The sequence below is a fragment of the Oryctolagus cuniculus genome, assembly GCF_964237555.1.
Source record: "Oryctolagus cuniculus chromosome 16 unlocalized genomic scaffold, mOryCun1.1 SUPER_16_unloc_1, whole genome shotgun sequence".
NCBI lineage: Eukaryota > Metazoa > Chordata > Mammalia > Lagomorpha > Leporidae > Oryctolagus > Oryctolagus cuniculus.
This window is the reverse complement of record NW_027208201.1, coordinates 3,054,712-3,076,189: the sequence shown is the minus strand read 5'-3', so window position 1 is coordinate 3,076,189 and position 21,478 is coordinate 3,054,712. Positions and strand designations below refer to the sequence as shown.

The 21,478-nt window shown below is 39.2% G+C and overlaps 1 pseudogene; it reads right to left on the bottom strand.

The window, feature by feature from the left end:
* Positions 1-10,279: 10,279 nt before the first annotated feature.
* On the bottom strand, positions 10,280-21,478 carry LOC127489202 (vomeronasal type-2 receptor 116-like; annotated as a pseudogene).

The following is a 21,478-nucleotide window of genomic DNA, read 5'->3' as shown; positions in this document are numbered from 1 at the left end:
AGGAGAGAACTTCCACTTTGACCATGGCCTTGTTTAAATATGATCAGAGTCATTGAACTCAGGCTTACAAAGCCTTGGCAGCTCATGACAAGAGCCTAGGGTGATTACTGATGCCACAAACAAGAGTGTCAATTTGTTAAGTCAACAACAGGAGTCACTGTGCACTTACTTTTCATGTAGGATCTTTGTCCTTAGTCTGCTGTACATTGAGATTTAATGCTATAACTAGTACTCAAACAGTATTTTTCACTTTATGTTTCTGTGTGGGAGCAAACTGTTGAAATCTTTACTTAATGTATGTTAAACTGATCTTCTCTATATAAAGAGAATCAAAAATGAATCTTGATCTGAATGGAAGGGGAGAGGGAGTGGGCAAGGGAAGGTATCAGTTGGGAGGGACGTTATGGGTCGGAAGCCATTGTAATCCATAAGCTGTACTTTGGAAATTTATATTCATTAAATAAAAGTTAAAAAAAAAAAAAAAACTTCAAGGGTACATATCATGCAATAGAAACAGTTACCAGCCAGACAGAAAATGCTACCTCTGTCCCATTGCTCATAGTTGCATTTCTAAATTTGTAGAAGCGTCTCATGTGTGGTGTGGGCCACAGCACACAGCATTGTCTAAACTGTAAACCCCATCATTCTTGGTCATGTCAAAATCATGCCAAAGCACTCATTCCAAGGAGGCATCAGTGAACAATATTGTGAAGTGTTACAGGATACCCTTAGAAACTGAACAATGAAAAACATCAACCAGAATCTAGTGAGGTATATGTCTTCTGGATATTTGGAAGGGTTAGCTATATGGGAATGAGTGGAGAAGGACATGGAATGGAACCAGCAGGAAATGGAATGAGTGGAGAAGGAAATGTGTCTCACTGTTGTCAAAATCCCACTGGGAGAAGGGGACCCAGATTTTTCATGTCATTAAATGTTCTTATGTTTGAAAGCTCAAGACTAACAGACATTTGCTGTCAAAGCAAAGAATTACTACATTTGCTGATGATGCCCTGATCAGTATATGATATGGCTAGGCTGTTGCATAATGTGTCTTCTCAGTCACTGGGATCAATCCCTCAAAGGCTACATAGATACCATTCTTGTCTATCTCTAACTTTCATATCTGACATAAATCAAATACCTTTCAGGTGATCAGAGATGGCCAGTGCCACCCAGAATCAGAGGAAATGAAACATCTGGCAGACCATGCAAGGGTCAGAGGTGTTCTCTTCAATGTCGTCTGAAAGTGAGAATGAAAAGTGAATGGTCACAGAGGACAGGCTCAAAATGCCCAAAGGTTAGTTACAAGGCGAGAAAAAATAGCATGAAACGTAAGATGATAGCCTTAATGTACAATCTCAACACTAAAAGGTATAAACCATGCTTGACTGGTGGAAGACTAGAATATTCCATTTTCCTAATAATCTACCAAGGTTTTATAGCTTTCTAAATCACAACACTTCTGAAACAGAGGTCCAGGAACTCCCTTTCTCCTTTTCCATTTCCTCCTCTCTATTTCAAACACCAAATATATGGCTACTCCAATCTCTGACTACTTCCTCTTTAGATTGTACCTTTGGAAAAAGAAAATCTACATTTTTCACCTATTTGTGCCCCTGAGAAGGTCACCCAAGTGAATGTGGGTTTTCTCTCCCTTTTCTTACCCAATCTCATCTGTGGGAATTTGGAGAGATCTAGGAGTGTCCTAATCTGAGCAGAAATCCTTGTCCTGGAGAGGAGTGCTAAAGTAGAGGCCTCACTCTCCTTAAGCTGTAATGTGGAATGTCTTGTCCATCCCTGAAGCCAGTTGAAGGGACTCTTCCTTGTCCTTAGTTCACTGCACATGGCATGATACAGATCAAATCCCAGAGTCACCTTGGGCAAAAGACAGGGGTTCCAGCTGATATCCTCAATGGTAAATACAAGAGCCAGAACATACTGTTAATTCTAGGATGCAAACCTCCACAAAGGGCACAGGGATACTTAGGGAAAAGACTTCAACCATGATTATTTTTTTATCAACTCCAATCCTATAACCGCTATAGAATGAATGTTTTGTGCAAATATGCAGAGGTTGAAATACTGCTCTGTATCATGATCATATTTGATGAGTTCTTTGGGGGGAATAATATTATTTATGAATTACCTACCCATTTTCTTGGATGTTTTGAATATGAGAATATGGAGAGAGGTCATTGCATCTCTCTAGCTGGTGAAGACAGTGAGAAGAGGAAAGGAAAAATGTCTTTTCTTGAGGCAGGAATGTGTTTTTAACAGACAACAACTTCATGCATGTTGTTCCTGGTCTTCCCAGCCTCAGCAATTCAAAAAATAAATTTCTGTAGTTAAGTCACAAAGTCATGGTATGTTGTTATATGGAAACTCTAGGTGACTGACACAGCAATCAACTTTTGATGAACACTAGTTAATTTCATTTTTTTTCAACAGACAGCTCTCCTAATTCCTTAGATTTTGTATTTGTAGCAAATTCCATAACATGTTTTGGAATGTTCTATCTAAACTCCATGCACCACGAGGGAGAGAAACTGTTTTTAAAGGAAAGCATAATGAATTAAACACAAATCACTCTTCGTGAATTACTGTACATGTTCCATTCATGGCCGAAAAAATGGTTATCTATATTAGCACATCATTAAATGATTCCCTGAACAGCATCAACATGAATATGATTTTGCACAAGGTCATGGGATTGAAGAATAACTCACCTGAGGGCTATGTGGCTAGCAGAAGCAGGATATTTAAGTGTGGAGAATGGGGGAGCACAAGGCTTGGCATTTATAACTGTTAACCTCTGCCTTATCAAACCTTTGGCATCAACTCCTATCCCAAATCAGGAAACTAACTCCAATTCAGAGCCTGAATGAAGGAGAATCATGAAAATGCAGAACATTTAGAAGTTGTAAGAATCACTTATTGGAAGACTTCAAGTACTTTAGATCAAAAGGCACACCACCTAGTAAAGCTGCCATCTATTTTATATGGAAATTTGAAAAGTATTTTCATATAAATAATTAGTATTGGTAGCAGTTCTAACTCCAAATTGGTCTTATTCTCTGAATCTTAACTCAAGCCTTGCATGCAGATAGATGTGCAGGCCAAGAAAAAACCTCATGCATTTCTACAGGCAGTGACACAAAACTTCCTCAAGGTTAGAACACAGGTGCCCTTTGTATTTCAAGTGTCCTGCATATTCAGTCATGATGAACAAACTACCTCAAGTTGACAGCTAGTTCATGCTTGCTGTGTTTCTGACAGGAAGAGGCATCTATCAAGTTTTGGGCACAGGAATTTATGTGTTTCCAATGAATCAAATTGTAATCTTGACTTTTCAACTATCCTTATTTTAAGATTTATTTTATTTATTTGAAAGAGTTACAGAGAGAAAGGTAGAAAGAGAGAGAGGTCTTCCATCCACTAGTTCACTACCCACGTGGCTGCAATAGCAGGAATACACCGATCCAAAGCCAGCAGCCAGAAGTTTCTTCCAGGTCTCCCAGATGGGTGCAGGAGCCTAAGGACTTGGGCCATCTTCTAGTGCTTTCCCAGGCCATAGCAGAGAGCTGGACTGGAAAAGGAGCAGCCTGGCACTTCAGGCCAGGGATGCCAGCACTTCAAGCCAGGGCTTTAACCCACTGCTCCACAGTGCTGGCCCTCAAGTGCCTTTTCATTATCTATGCTGATTTCTGGGTGAGGTATGTTGAAAATTCTCCTTCTAAGCAAAAATGTAATCTCTGATCTATGTTCTTTCTCTTCCCTTTGTCATACTTCCAGTTATCCTCTAATTCCACGTCCTCTTCATCATCACCTCCTCCTCTTTTCTAGAAGAAAGCTATATTTGATCTCTGCAAACAGGCTTTTGCTGACAGATTGCAAGTGGATTATAATATATATATATATATATAATATATATTATATTCCATCCTTTAGTTCTTCAAACAGGCAACCAGTAGTAAGAAGATAAGCTACACTGGGAAATCTAATAGTTGGGGGTTTAATGTCTAATGCAGTTATTTTAAATTTAATATTGTTTTATTCTGCTGTAATCAACAATGGTCCATTTTTCTTTCATGTTTCTAATGAGGCTGCTTTATAAGGTCCTTCTTGTGTGATTTTTTTTTTTTACCTTTGAAGTACCTGTATTCTTATCATGATATTTTCTTCCATTTAAGAATCATGTCAGTTTCTCCTGGTCATGAGATGGTTCCATATTGAGTGATTTCATGTGCTTCTGCATACTCAGCATTTATCTTGCATTGCCACAGGAATTTGCCTCAGTTTGATGGAGAGCACCACACAAATATTTTCCTATTAGGATGGCTCTTGGCTTTGTCTGTTGTTGGTTCATGCAAAAATGTTCAAGTGTTTGCCATCCACTTCCTTTCTTCCTAGGGTTTTCTCCTCAAGCAAATTCAGCAAAGTAATGCAAATTATACTGTTTGAAAGATCTTGATGTTTTGTGGTAGAAACTTTCATGTTTTCTTTAGAAGAAAGAGAAGGGAATTTCAAATAAATGAACTTACTTCTGCATTAAAATAGGAAGAAGGGAAATCCAAAAACACAGGAAGCACAATTGGTCAGAGGCTTGGACTCACCACATGTGGAGTTGAATGCCACTGACCATCTCCAAATCTACCATAAGTCATCACAGAGTGCATCCCAATGGTCTCCCTGCTTCAGTAAGTTCTCAAGGTGATTCTGAGGGTTGCAGGAAGAAGGAAAGCAAACAAAATTAACTTCCTTTTCAAATGCTAGAGTCTCCATGAGGTAAGACTTCCTATTCCAGAATAAAAAAAAAATTCCATAATATACTGTTCAAGTAAGAAGCAAATTTCCAGCCCAAGGGGGACAAAGTGCATTAGAATCATTTTACATTACAGGATTGCTAGGATTCACAAAAATGGTGGGGAAGAAGTCAGACAGAATCTTCCTCCTCACAATTCCCAACGAGAATCCCCACAGTCACCTACCCAGCTCTGCTCAAGTCTAACAACCTATGAGAGAACCTAAAAGGACCACCAATCTGCAGAGCAGTGAGGAGCCAACAGAATCACTGGCATGAACACATGTTGCTCCTTTGCATTTTGGCCCTTCTGGGCTGCACACAAAGCCCCTTATCTTCAGTGTATGGTGCTAAGAAGAAAAGTGGGGTGTGGCCTTTTCTCATTCCCCATGCCTCATGAACCATATTCCTGTACAGAACATGGTTCCTGACTCTGTTCTCTCTTGAGAAACCTGTGCTCACAGTACTGAGGTTCCTGACTTGGCCTGAAGATCATTGTGGAGGCATTCATTATGCTGATGTGTGGATCTCTGCGATGTCACTCCAGAGGAGCTGACCTCAGGTTCCACAAGAAAGATCCTTTTAACCACCTTGAACCCACTCAGGTGCATTCACTGCAGTACTGCAGGCAAGACCAAATCCATCCTCTTCTTCTGACACCCTCTAGTGCCTGAGGGTGGTACTGACCCTGACTGCTAATACAAACTGATAGAATTAAAAAGGAGAGAACAATCCAATATGGGAAGCGGGATACACAGCAGACTCATAGAATGACAGATGTCCTAAACTGAGCTCTGGCCTCACAATCAGCCCTTAAGGCATTTGGATCTGGATAAAAAGCACATGAGAGTATTTCTGGCATGGAAAGCCAAGACACTATGGCAAAAAAAAAATGACCTAAATGAAAAATCTCTGTGAGTGAGATCCCAGCAGAAAGAACACGCCATCATAGAAGGAGGTACCTTTCTCTGAAGGGAGGAGAGAACTTCCACTTTGACTATGGCCTTGTTTAAATAAGATAGGAGTTGACAAACTCAAGAGGCTTCCATAGCCTTGGCAGCTCATGACAAGAGTCTCAAGTGATTACTGACATCATTAATAAGGGTGTCAGTTGTTAAATCAACAACAGAAGTCGCTGTGCACTTACTCCCCATGCAGGATCTCTGTCATTATTGTGCTGAACTATGTGATTTAACAGTATAACTAGTACTCAAACAGTACTTTATACTGTGTGTTTCTGTGTGGGTTCAAAGAGTTGAAATCTTTACTTAGGATATACTAAATTGATCTTCTATCTATAAAGATAATTGAAAATGAATCTTAATGTATTGGGTGAGGGAGTGGGAGATGGGATGGCTAGGGGGTGGGAGGGAGGCTATGGGGGAAAAAGCCACTATAATCTAAAAGTTGTACTTTATATTTATTAAATAAAAGTTAAAAAAAGAAAAATGAAATAAAGGGAGACCTGGGCATTAAGAGCAGTCGACAGCTGCAACTCAAGACTGGGTGAACTGAAACATCAATGTATAATGGAAAGCATCTCCATGGGAACACCAGAGGCCTTGCAGAAATAAATATGTGTGTGTACAGGAAGCCTGAAAGACTATTTTGGTAGGAGTTGCCTCTAAGCAATGATTTGCCGTTGGTTTTCCTTTCTCCTTTATACATACTTAGATTTATTTGTCTTAAGGATATTATTGAACTATAAATGAGAACAAGCAAATTTTGCATTCAATGTAAAAAATCAATGACAATGCACTTCTTTTTAATTAAATAAAGAAGCCTATTATAGAACAGACAGCTTATGAAAGGCAAGTCAGCACAGAATATACTATTCAGATAATACCTAAACATATGATCTAGCTATGAATGATAGAAATTTTAATCAGAGATAGCAATGACACATTAACTCAGGACTTAGTTTTTGCATGCAAAAATATAGAATTTTAGTTCCAGTGATCATGCCTTTACACACACACGTACATACACAATTGTTTTAAAATACAAGGACTCAGATACCAACTGACTTGGATTTTAGAAGACACACTTGCTAATGGCTAATCCTATACAACTGAGTGTGACTCAGGAAGTGTTGCTATGTTCTGAGACAACCATATATAGTTATGATATCTCCAACCCATGTGCTTCTCAGATTGTTGGAGCTGAAGACACTGCTGGAGGGTTTGGGGAGAAATAAGTAATTCTATAAAGAACCAACTACTGTGTTTGAGAGGATGGGGACATTTAATTTAAGATGTCTCAATTAGGGAAAAGGCTCTCAAAAGGATGTTGGAATCAGTCTGATCTGGTACTTTTTCACTTATCTTTTAAGAATAATGGAAACTGGAGCTGCGCTGTGGTGTAGTATGTTAAGTTTCCACTTGCAGTGCTGGTGTTCTACATGTTGGTGGCTGGAGTCCCAGCTGCTCCACATCTGATCCACATCCCTGTAAGAGTGAAAGAAACTCAACAACAACAAGCTAAACATCCAGGGAGAAATGGGAAATGACTTCAACATGATTTTTCAAAAAAAACAGAAACTGAAATGGCCAAAGGAACTTGAAATAATGCTCAGGATCACTAGCCATCAGGGAAATGAAATTGAAACCAGAATGAGGTTTCACCTTACCCATAAGAATGGCTCCCAGAGAGAAATCAACAAACAACCTATGCTGGGGAGGATTTTGGGGAAAAGGTACCCTAATCCACAGGTGATGGGAATGTAAATGGATGCAGTCATTGTGGAAGATATTATCGACCATAAGGGCTGAATATAGATCTTCCATATGATCCAGCAAACTGACTCCTAGGAATTTACACAAACAAAATGAAATCAGCATGAAAAAACATCATTGGTACCCCCATGTTCATTGCAGCTCAATTCAAAATAGCTAAGATATGGAATCAACCCAGATATCCACCAACTGATGACTGGACAAAAAAACCATGGTATGTATACTCTAAGAATATTAATCAGCAGAAAAAAAAAAGAAATCCTGTCTTTTGCAACAACATTGATGAAACTGGAAAACATGATACTTAGAGAAAACAGCCAGTATCAAAAATGACACATACCATATATGTTCTCTTATCTTTCATAACAAGTGCCTAAAATGTAATGTATTGGAGTGAAATTGATAATTTGTGATCCCTTGTTTTTTTTTATAGCCTTTGTATCCATTATTGTGGAATTGTGTTGGTTTATTCATAGCATTTATAGGACACTTTACATATGGTAGGTTTAATCAAATGAGTATAAAGTAAACTAGAAGTCGGCACTGCAGCTCAATAGGCTAATCCTCCACCTGTGGCTCCAGCACCCCAGGTTCTAGTCCCGGTTGGGGCGCTGGATTCAGTCCCAGTTGCTCCTGTTCCAGTCCAGCTCTCTGCTGTGGCCAGGGAGTGCAGTGGAGGATGGCCTAAGTCCTTGGGTCCTGCACTCACATGGGAGACCAGGAGAAGCACCTGGCTCCTGGCTTCGGATCAGTGTGGTATGCCGGCCCCAGCACGCCGGCCCCAGTGTGCCAGCTGCAGCGGCCATTAATTGGTGAATCAACGGCAAAGGAAGAGCTTTCTCTCTGTCTCTCTCTCTCACTGTCCATTCTGTGGGAATAGGAGAGGGAGGAGGAAGAAGTGTGAGATTTTGGACAGGAGGGAGTGTTAGGTGGGAAACATCACTATGGTCCTACATTTGTATATATGTAATTCATGAGATATGTATACCTCAACTAAAATTTGAAATATAAACATATTGAGTAACTTGCAAACAATAAAATATATTTTTTAAAATGCAGAAGTAACAACAAAATATAAGTAATTCATGAACAATGGGAATAGGACATGATGGATATTTCTGCACAGATACATATATGACCAGAGGGCATTACAAAGGATGCTAATCTGAAATAAGCATGGACAAACCATTCTACACCAGTAGGAGCCTGCACCTCACATCCACCCCATGGCTACAAAAAATTTCAAAACTTTTCAAATGATGGAGATGACATAGGGAATTTGGAACCTTCAAACCATGATAGTGAGAAAGTTACAACACATTTGATATGTCACCTCCTTAGCAAATCCGACATAAAATTAATTATGGCCAAAACATTTCACACCTAATAGTACATTCAAAAATTAGAAAATACACAAAATGCTCTTGTACATCAGAGTTTGTCTCCACAACACGCAAGTCAGTGTATGGTTAACTGGAAAAAAAAATTCAATGACTAACTACAAGGAATTATCAGTTCATCATGAAAAAATGTAGACATTTGCAATAATGTAGATGGCCATTGAATACACCATGCAAAACTAAAGGTCACCTAAATCCAAGGAGTCTGATCATTATTTTGTAGAAAACAATCAGGACCATAAAATCCATGGAAACAGATACAGATTGGTGGTTGTGTGAATGGCAAGGGAAGGGACTGAGAGTAAAACCATTAGCTGATAAGAAATTTGATTTGTAGTGATTAAAATATTTTAAAATATGACATAGAGGATGGTCACACAACAGAGCGAAATGTCCAAATGACATTACTTCAGTTTAAAGCTGTTACTTTGTTGAATTATTTTCTGCTCGGTATGTAAAAAATGCTTTTTCATGTTTGGTATTGGCAAAAGTATATCTAAAGCCAAAATAAATAATAAACAGGAATAAACAGATGGAAAAGAAGCTTGAAGAAACACATCCACATATGAAAACCTGGTGTGTGATGATCATATCCTTTCAAGTCTATATGAAAGGATATATAATTAAGGAGTTTCTGGACAATTCATTATACAGATTAAAATGATTTCACATGTATAATGGTTGCACTGAAAATATTCAAACTCTCTTATAAAGCTGACTTTAATGTAGACAGTAATAAACAAAAACAGCAAATGAACATGTAACTTATTTTATTAAATATGAATATTACAATGCCAACCAGCTGACAATAAAAAAAACAGAAATGAAAAGTTTCAAGGAGAGCCTTTATCTGAGATGGGATTGTGTTTGTGATCATAAAACCCAGCCTAAGAAATTTGTACACAGTATTATTTTGAAGAAGAGAGGAGGACTGGCAGCAGTGAGGGGTGTAGTGGATATAACTACACCCGTAATCCCGACATCCCATGCGGGTACCTGTTCATATCCTGGCTGCTCCACTTGCAATTCAGCTCCCTGTTAATAATCCAGAAAAAACAGTGGAAAATGTCATCCCTGACACTCACATGCACACCTGAATTAATCTTGCTTTGGCATGAACCAGTGTTGGGCCACTGCAGGTATCTTTACAGTCTATCACCAGATGGAAGGTTGTTAAAACTCTCCCTTTCTTTTCTGTGAATTGGTCCCTCAACAAAAACATTTTAAGGAAAATATGAATTGTTCATAAGGGGGTATATTCTGCAACTTATTTTTTAACAACAGAGTGCAAGATCAGTTTTATAAATTTTAGTTTCTAACCATTGAAAACTAAAAAAGCCTTAAGAGCTACTCTTCAGAATATCTGTTTCCTTGGGAACTATTCTATCCATTAATCCTTTCAAAGCATTCTTCTCAGGTCTTAGGAGAATAATGTAGCACTTGGGGACAAAGATGCAGCCCAGGAGCCCTGCACTGGAGCACAAGATGGAGAAGACCTCCACAGCCACCATGACCTTCCCCTTGGTGCTGTGGTAGACAGGCAGGAAGGTCACCCAGACACTGCAGAACACCAGCATGCTGAACGTCAAGAACTTGGCTTCATTGAACTTGTCAGGCAGATTCCTGGCTAGGAAAGCCACAGTAAAGCTCCCCAGAGCCAAGGAACACAGGTAGCCAAGGACACAGTAGAAGGCAGTGACTGAGCCCTTGTTGCACACCAGGATGATGTGGCCATGCTCAGAGTGAGCATCTGTGTCAATAAAGGGAGGAGAAGTCCCAAGCCAGATGGCACAGAGAGCCAGTTGGATCAGGGAGCAGATGGGAATAATGGATTTAGGTAGCCCTGATATCAGCCAGTGTCTCATCCTTCTCCCTGGGGCAGTGACCTTGAAGGCCAGAAGCACAGTGATAGTTTTGGCCAGGACTGTGCAAACAGCCACAGTGAACACCATCCAAATGTGGTCTGCTGGAGGACACAGGTGGTTGTGTTGGGATGTCCAATAAACAGTAAGGAGCAGAGGAAGCAGAAGATGAGGGTGAAGAGCAGGATGTAGCTGAGACTATGATTGTTGGCCTTGACAATGGGAGTGTCTTGGTGCTTCAAAAAGACACCAATAACCGCAGCGGTGAGGACAGAGAAGCACAGAGCTGTGCAGACGAGGGTCATCCCCAGGGGCTCTTCAAAAGACAGAAAAGTCACCTTTTTGTGGAAGCACTGGTCTCACTCTTTGTTGGCATACTGATGATCTGGACACTTCACACACTGGTCTATATCTGGTGAGAAATGTACAATAACATCATCCCAAGTTCAGTTATTTCTGATTCACAAGGACCTTCTAAATAGCTGAGTAGATTTAAGCAATATCTCCTTATTGTTTTTGAAGAGAGGAAACATAAATCACTTGCAATTAATTATGCCCATCTTTCCCATATTAGCCAGATTGCTATTACTTCATCTCCCTATTTTATCTTACATACTGTTGGGTACATTGCCTTTTTCTCCTAATGAAGCCTTAAGGTTTGTGCTCTGAACATATTCATGATGCTTTAAGCAATACCTTAATCTGTGTCATTTGTAACATCATGAATTCATTGTCCATGGTTTCTTTAGATTGGAAAGTGATGATCCAGAGGAATCCATGTGTCTTGAGGGCTAATCTGCCTTTCTACATGGCACATTCCTGATGCATTCTCGCTTTGAACAAGAGCAAGCACCCTCCCTCAACCATTACTTTAATGATGCAATTCATTTCCTATATTCATGTCCTAATAACAACCCACAGTTCACAAAATTTGTAATGAAAGATATATTTATTGTTTGATTGATTTAATTTGTTTGGATTGCCATGTTACAGATTGAGGAAGAATGACATGGAGAAAGTGGGAACTCTTCCATCTGCTAGTTCACAGCCTACATGGCCACAATAGCCAGAGATGAGCTGATCTATGGCCAGGAGCCAGCGGCTTCTTCCTGATCTCCCAATTGGGTAAAGGGGCTCAAGCTCTTGGCTTCTTCTCCACTGGTTTTCCAGGCCATCAGCAGAGAGGTAGATCAGAAATGGAGCAATGGCCAGAGTTGTGACACAGTAGGTTAATCCACTTTCTGTGGCCTCAGCATAAACAATGGGTGCCAATTCTAGTAACTGCTGCTCCTCTTCCAATCTAGCTCTCAGCTATGGCCTGGGAAAACAGTGGAAAAGGACCCAAGCACTTGGGCCCTTGCACCTGCATGGGAGACCTGAAAGAGCTCTTGGCTCCTGGCTTTGGATTTCAGAGCTCCAGGCATTGTGGCCATCTGGGGAGTGAACCAGCATATAGAGACCCCACTCTCTCTTTCTCTGCTTCTCTTTAACCCTGGCTTTCAAATAAACTAAGAAATCTTTTAAGAAAATAATATGCACAGAGCAGTGCCTCCTGGGTAATTTCTAGCACAAGTTGTAGTAAACATTCTTACCTCAACTTTGTTTCCAACCTTCATTCAAAATTTTCATAATTCTTAAGCAATCTGAAAATAACCTTTAGGGTTTAAAAGTGTTCTTTTTTGCATTCCATGGGTTATTTTAGCTCCTTGTTTACAAATCACAGATCTCTGTTGATTTATTTTTATGCAGTAATGCTAATTACTATCACTAGTATTTCATGGACTAATAAACTGAATTATATTGTGTGCACCAATTTAAGCATAATGGAGCCTCTTTAAAAAACACTGACAAGAACCAAATCAACAAGTCAGAGATGAAAAAGGCAATGTAACGAGAGACACCACTGAGAAAAAAAGTCATCAAGAATTACTACAAAGAACTGTATGCCCACAAATCAGGAATCCTAGAAGAAATGGATAGATTCCTGGATGCATAAAACCTACCTAAATTGAATCATGAGGAAATAGAACACCTAAACAGACAAATAACCAAGACAAAGATGGAATCAGTAATAAAGACACTCCCAAAAAAGAAAATCCCATGTCCCGGTGGCTTCACTGATGAATTCTTCCAGGCATTTAAAGAAGAACAAATCCCAATTCTTTTCAAACTATTCAAAACAATCAAAAAGTAGGGAATCCTTCCAGAACCCTTTTATGAAGGCTACTTTACATTAAGTTCCAATTCATAAAAAGACATGACAGAGAAAGAGAACTATATACTTCTGGAAACTATTATGGATGAAAAGGATTAATTACTACCTAAAGGTAGGAAGAATTTTCTCATTAGTCACATACCACTTCTTTTTGTTATTTTTTCAAAGATGAAGATTTATGGGACAGGTGTTAACTTCACCATGAAACAGGCACTGACTTACCTGTTTGGTTGGAAATCTCATTCTCTGAACAAGGTGTGCACAACAACAGGTAGGCTTTACCTTCAAATGGGTTTTCCTGAATCCAGGGCTACAACTCTCACTGCAGACTGAGCGTGGCATCTGAGAAAAATCAGATGAATATGGGTCACAGTTGGGACTGTTACCTAAGCTCAAAGTAGGGTATTTAGTCCTGGAAAATTTATGCACTTAAATTGTAAGTACCTGTTTCTAATACACTGATTGCATGCCATATTGACTCTGTGCCATGAAATAGACTCAAACAAGTGGATGAACAAATGTGTTTATTATCCTTCCTCAGACACCATGAACAAAAGAAACATACATAGTTGGGAAGGGGAGTGGATTAATGTCTGTAAAGGTCTTTTTATGAAACCATGTGACACAAAACGCCAAACCAATTGTGGGTAACAATGTGTAGTGTGAACTTTAAGTTAGGAACAACTTACCTCTGTAATTCCTGTGGCCCACTCTATTACATCCTCAGAGAGAGACAACAGTTGCTCATGTGGAGAAAACTGTCCTATTTTCACCTTACATCCAATACCTTTTGGAAAGTTCCACAAGTTGAGAATATCATACTCAGCATCCAATTTTCTCTTTTGATTCAAGTTCACTATGTCACCAGCAGGATTGGCAAATTGGAGGTGCTTGAGAAACAGGTGCAGCTAAAAGAAATGTGTCATCCTCTCATGAGACTGCCTAAGAATTTGTACAACAAACTCAAGTTAGAGAAAGCATCTTTGTAATCACAACTACACATAGGAGCATTATTGTAGCAACGCAATGAAGCCAAAAAAGGAAACCTGATAGAGAACTATATCACAGTAACTTGGATTTCAGTCATTTTCATTGAAAAACAAGGACAACCAAAAATCACTAGGTGTGAGATTCAAACAAAAGCTACACACACTCTATTATTTTCTCCATGTACATATGGCAACAAACAGCAAAATGAAGTTACCCACATACAAATGTGTGAAAATTACATGAGATCATGATCTCCAGGATCCAGAAACTACTGAGCACTATCTGACACTGAAAGAGGAATTCTCCTACTGCTGAGTTTGAAAACAGAGACAACATCTACATATTTCCCATATAAACATTAAATGGAGAGACTCTTGCATTCTTTTTAACACACATACTGATCCTTATTCACAATTACATCCCAGTAGTCAATGGAACCTTGTTGCTGATGGCAAACTAAATGAAGGGGGAAGATTTATATCTTAGAAACTGAAACAACTGCATGATTTCTGGTGTTTTGGAGAAAGGATCACAAGCTACTTGGTTTGAACACCTACAGAAGTTCTTAAGTGGATCACTCCAGGAGTACATGTCATGCAATAGAAACCAAATTACCTGCCAGGAAGAAAATGCCACCTTTGCCCCATTGTTTCCTGGCTGCATTTCTAACTCTTGTAGAAGCATCTCATGTACGCTGAGGGCCACAGCATACACAGCATTGTATATGTTGTAACTCCCATCACTCATAGTCATATCAAAATGATTCAGAGGCAATGATTCCAAGGAGGCATTCAGTGGACACTTCTGCAAGGTGTTGCAGGATACCCCAGAAACTGAGCAATCAAAAGCCAATGACCAGAATGTAGAGAGGTAAAAATCTGGGTATTTGGAAGGGTTAGCTGTCCGAAGAAATTTTTGGAAACCAAAAATCTCCCTATGGTGGTGTGAAAAAATGAGAGTCCCATGGAATGAGTGGAGCAGGAAATGTCCCTCAGAACTGGCAAAATCCCATTGTGAGGTGGTGACCCAGACTTTCCATGTCATTATATGTTCCCATGTTGGAAAGCTGATGCCTATGAGGGAATCAGTGTCACAGAAAAGAATCACCACATTTGCTGAAGATTTTATGATCTGATTGTGATACGGCCAGTGGACTGAAGAATGTGACTTCTCAGTGGCTGGGATCAGTTCCACAAAGTCTACACAGATGCCATTCTTCTGCATCTCAACTTTCAAATTGGACATAAACTGAATACCTTTTGGGAGGTCTGATATGGCCAAACCCACCCAGGTCCAGCTGAAATGAAGCATCAGGGAGACCATGCCACGGGCCAGGGAAGTGTCTTTGGGGGCCATCTGATAGAGGGAAGGAAACTGACCACTGTCACTCAGAGGAGGTTCAAAAGTCCCAAGAGTCAGCTAAGGGAAAATGCAAGAAATCTGTGTAAGGTTATTGCTATAGTGTACAATCTTATTCCTGAAGAAATTAAGGAAACGATGGAAGTGTCAGAAGATTTTAGAATATTTCATTTTTCTTTTCTCCCACTACATGAGATCTTCCTAGTTCATGAGTCATTAGCTTCACAAGTTGACATAACCACTTCTCATTTTAACTCATCCACACCTCTGCTTCAGAATAAATGTCACTAATCCACCAATCCTTTGCATGCCTTCTCTTTAGATCACCCCCTGTGGCAAATATATAAGGTCACTGTTGCTTAAATTTTTGGGTCGAATAAGGGACCTAAATTGATGTTCTTTTTCCTTCTCTTTCCCTTGCACACTCACCTGTGGAATTTTGTAGAGTTCTAGCAGTGTCCCCATTTGGATAGCAATGCTTCTTCCTGATATTACAGCTACAGACTTGCTCTGTTTCCTACACGTGTAATTAGGAATGTCCTTTTCCAGTCCCGCAATCCAGATGAAAAGATTCTACATCACCATCATGTCACTGTGCATGATATTATAGAGATCAAATCCCAATGTCATATTGGGTAAAAGATGTGGATTCTTGTTGATCTCCTCAGTAGTGAAAACCAAGGCCAGAACATACTGGTAGTTTTTAGACTGAAATCTGTATGAAATGCACAAGGATCTTTAAGGGAAAAGCCTCCAATCCAGATTATCAACAATTCTACTGTAATTACTGTAATGGATGGCCATGGCCAAAAATTCATATGTTCTAATCCTTCTCTGTACATTTGCTAAGGAGAGAGTGTGAAGACTGCCATATTTGCAGGACACATGTCCACCTCAGAACCAAACTGCTACTCCCTAGATCTTGGTCTCCCAGATTAAATTATTCTGAAATATAAGATCTGCTGTTACACCATAATCTTGGGCATGTTTTCACATGGCTGACCATGCATTTGGATTTAAATCATCTCTGGCAACACCTACCTCTTTTACGTTTTTTATTTGATATGTAACCTAAATAATAAATAGGCTCTGGAATGATTTCTCTAAAGTTCATTGACACCTAGGAAGAACATTGCAGTTGTCAAAGAAAGCATGATAAGGAAAAGCACATCATCATGAGTATTGCTACTATAAATGTTTCCTATAATCACAAACTGCAATGATTCTTCATCTTATCAAATCATTAAACACTTCTTAAAACAGGAGTCATATGACCGTAAGGCTGCAGGTTGTAATGGGCAAAGAGAGTAACTCAACTGAAGGCTATGTGATCAGCAATAGGGATGCTGTCAGAGCACTGAATCGCAGATGGAAATCTGGAATTAATCCTGAAAAATCACTTCCCCATCAAATTTAGCCATCAACCACCATCTCAAGCCAGGAAAATGAAATCAGATTCAGAGCTTGAAAGATGGAAAGCAGTGAAAAAGTAGGGGCACTTTAGAGAAGCCTGAAACACTCAGTAGGTGGACTTGAAACACTGGGCTGTGAGACCTGTGACACTTTACAACTAAGACAGTTATGGATTTATTTAGAACACTAAGCATATGTTAAAGTAAATCATGACCAGTGGTATCAGCGTTTACTTCAAACAGACCTTCTTCACTCAGTTTTTCCTACAGAATTCAACATAAATAGCCTTCCATTCAATGAGCATGATGCATTTCTCCTTTCTGGGATCTGACATGTCACAAAAAATATAAATGTGGAGCCCTTTGTATTTATTTCAGATGTCCTTTGTGTTGAGTCTTGATGAATAGACTAGGTCACGTACAATGCTTGCTAAGGGTCATTCTGTGCTCCAGAGGAAGTGACAGTTTTTTATTTCTTGGTTCATGGTGAAACGTAATATGCATCTATGTATATTATACACATATTCTCTCTATTTATATATAGGTGTTCTATAATCATGTATACAGTTGCTTTATATATATATTGTTTGATATATACAGTTCCTACAAATATGTGTTATCAAATATTTCATTCGTACTTTGTATGTAGAATGAGGAAAAATGAAAGACCTTGCTAAATGAATCAAATAATGTTCAGTTTTGTATTTCATGTATCTCTGCTCCTCTCCTCATTCTTCTACACTTCCATCAATTCCCCATCCTCTCATTTTGTTCACCAGCTCCTGCCAGCACCAAAATATCTAGAACACTCTTTGACACACTGGGCTTTTTGAGAGTTTCCCTTTTGGTCTGTTTAGTGCTCTGTTTCTTGTCTCTAAGAACAGTTTATCAGTAGTTATTTTATGTTGTAAATTTTATGAATCTAACATTGCAGGGTATAGTGTCTATTGATAATTAAGTGTTGATTTTTTTCCCAAGTATCACCAATACAGGTACTTTCTACTGGGTTTGCTAAGATTTAATTTTGATCTCCCATTTGCATGGCATACATCTTGGAGGAACCTGGGCTCTATTCATAGCATCTTTTCCTGGTACTGGAAATTCACTACCTCCTGGTCTCTATCATTTCAGAGAACATTTAAATGGTGTGCTGTATGCAAAATCATGGAGAATACTGCTGCTAATAATGGATAAATATTTATAAATGAGATACCATGTGCACATATAATATTAGGTGAATTTATAAATATCAATGTGAAGTGAATAATATCATTATAACAAGCTAGTATCCATTAGATATTTTCAGGAGAGATCTTTGGACAAATGCCTAAAATACTTAATTAGTTGTATCACGCTGTCCTAAAAGACAGTATATTGTGTTGGAATGAAATTTGAATATATATATATGTATATATATAATGACATATTTATATTTAGCTACAAAAAGAAAGTATCTGAAAGAGGAGCAGGAGCAGATAAAACCCCATCTGAAAGGTATTTTGCTGAGAAAATGATGGAATCATGGACACATCATCAATGTTGTCAATTACAACCATTAAAATTTTTATGGGTATATTCATTGTTAAAATTTAATTATTATTTTATTTGTGCAAAGGTGTTGCCCTGATATTTCTTTTATCTAATAAAAAACTTACTTTCTTGAATTTCTTTTCTCCTTTATGACTGTAGAAGAAATGAGGTGTTCTTATGATCCCAAATCTAGCACATATTAGAAAACATTGTGAGCACATGTGGAAGAGCTCATCTAACTCAGATTTGTTCATTTCAATGCATGGGTTCTCTAACAATCTGCTACTGAGGCACAATAGGCCCCTGAGCTGATGAACATGGATAGGGAATGACAAAAAGATAGCAACCAGACTCTCCCTCCTCCTATGAGGTAACATTTCCTGAACCATTAAAGATGCCAGGCAAGAAGAAATGTCTTTCTCTTGACCCCACACTAACTATCAGCAATTTTTAGGACGGACAGAGGATGCACAGGGCAGGAACACAGAATGCATTTATCAATCATTAGCAGACCAAATAACAAGGAGATGTTATGCAAATCAAGGGAAATGATTATGACAAAGAGAACTTACCCTCTGAATGTTACATTATTTTTTGAATTATTCATGATTCTATCAATGAAGTATCTGTAAATGGGGAAAAAGGCAGCAATCTCAACATCTCCATCCTTGTAAAAACTCTGTTTCATGTGGTAAAAGCAGTAGCGATCATCACGACATGTCAAAAGGCAATACAGCTGCAGAAAGAACAACAGAAAAATCAAAGGAAACATCTTTGAAGTCTGTGAAAAACCCTAGGACACAATTGCAGTGGAACATGCAGGGTTATGCAGGTGCATATATATAGCATGCATGTGTGTGTGTGTGTGTGTGTCTGGGTGTGTGTGATTGCTTGAAACAAGCCACTTTAATACTGCTCCATCTGACCTCTTTCCACCAGCTGTCCACTGGTGGACATGGGGGAACCAGAAACCCTTCCTGCCCTGAGGCTCTGAAGCTCAGGCCTTCTGTCCTGGTGGAAAACACAAGAAGAAAAACATGTTTGTGAATCATCCTCTTCACCCAGGTGCCAGGAGTTCCTCCAAGTCCATGGATACAAAGACTCAAGGGCATAACACCTGTTAATTATATTTGGTCCAAGGGCTTTGTCAATAAACCACTCCATGAACTTTTGGCAATTATGTACTGGGACTGCATCAGAGGGCATGAAGGGAGGCATCAAGTGAGGTTCTCAGTTGGGTTTCAGACCAGAAATCTCTAGTGTCAAAGAATTCAAAGACCTAAATAGCAATAGGCAACCACACATTTTCTTGATGCCACACAGACCCCAAACCAATCCTGTTTATAGAGATACCCACTAGGACATGTGATTTTCAATCACTGTGGGACCAGTAATCACCCTGAATTCAGAAGTTCCCATTCAGGATGTCAAATCACTTCATCTTTATTTGTAAAGCATGAAACCCTTCCACGGTGCTGTTAACCATGGTAATCCCATGCTGATCTGTTTTTGCACTTACAACCTTGGTTGATGCACTCATGAGAACTCAGGACTTTTTGAGTACTTCTCACTTTTTGCTATAAATCTGAAAATACCAGCCAGAATGTAGACTTCAGAATATTCATGGACAATGTGTGTTATGAACCAAACATGCACGAATTTCATCAATATATATCCATTATTTTTTTTGCTTAACTATTTCCCTCATATTCATCACTTTTTATCTTCTGCATTCATTTTTTTTGAATGGCAGAGTAAGACAGTGAAAGAAAGTGACAGAGAGAAAGGACTTCCTTCCATTGGTTCACTCCACAAATGGCCGTTATGGTCAGTGTGCTGTGTGGATCCGAAGCTAGGAGCCAGGTGTTTCCCCCTGGTCTCCCATGTGGGTGCAGGCACCCAAGCACGTGGGCCATCCTCCACTGCCTTCCCAGGCCACAGCAGAGAGTTGGACTGGAAGAGGAGCAACCCTGACAGAACCGGTGCCCCAACCGGGACTAGAGCCCGGAGTGCCAGGGCCTCAGGTGGAGGCTTAGCCTAGTGACTCACAGCACAGGCCTATCTTCTGCATTCTTAATGCTGAATTTGATATTTTTATAGCTTGGGATGAATGCCTCAAATGCAGAATTTCAGTCTTACACAGAAATATATACGCTAATTGCATAAAAGTATAAAAATCTGAGATTATACATTTCTGTCTAACTTTAACTTTAGCAACACTACCTTAAAAGTTAATAATATTTTTCTATTTTAGACTTTTTGTAATTTCTTTTGAAGTCTAATAACATTTAGCTCACTATACAACAATTTCCAAAAATGAAAGCAAGTGGACATTTGAGTTGGTAAGTACAGAGTTCTCTGTGTGTATAGGGAACACCCACATGAACTTACACTCAGTCTGCATCAGGAACACTGTCTCCAATGAACTTTATCCTGAACTATCTTCTCAGGCTCAACACACTTCAAATCAAAAGTAGAAATCACTATAAGCCCACTGCAAGAATAATGTCATAGCAAGCAGAAAAAGAAATAAAGCAAATCCACAACACAGAAGTGCTCTAGCACATAGCACTCACTGTGTCAATTCTCAGTAGCTCCAAATTAGTTATGCTGGTATGTAAAGCCTACAATGGTGCATTTTTGTTAACTGTTCTTCATTATGTCCCACCCAAGAATCCCCACATCATGCATTTTCCAGCCATACTTCATCTGATGCAACTCCTCTGAATATAACAATATATAGTACCTTGCTAATTTTGCCACATATGGTAATCTACCAAGAATCTGTTTCTACCATTTTGTAGGGAAATTAGATAAGTGGTTCAATTCAAAGATGACACCCAAAGGAAGTAAGGTGGGTGGAACCCAAAGTTGTTTACCACCAAAGCTAATTGGCCACACAACATCAGGAGAAGTGACAACTGATGATGAGTATACAGACATATGGCTAGTCCTGTAAAAATCACCCCATAAAATGACCTTTAAGTGATTGGTTAGTTCTTATGCCCTGCCCCAATGACTCATCAGTTTTGTGCTTTAAAAGGGTTTGTTATGTGCACAATAAAGGAGTTCTTGCTTGACTTGGCTCTCCGCTGCATCTGATTGTCTCTGGGATCATAAGGCTGGGAAACGGGCAAGTGGTGCACTTACCTTTCCTTGTTCCCAGTTCAT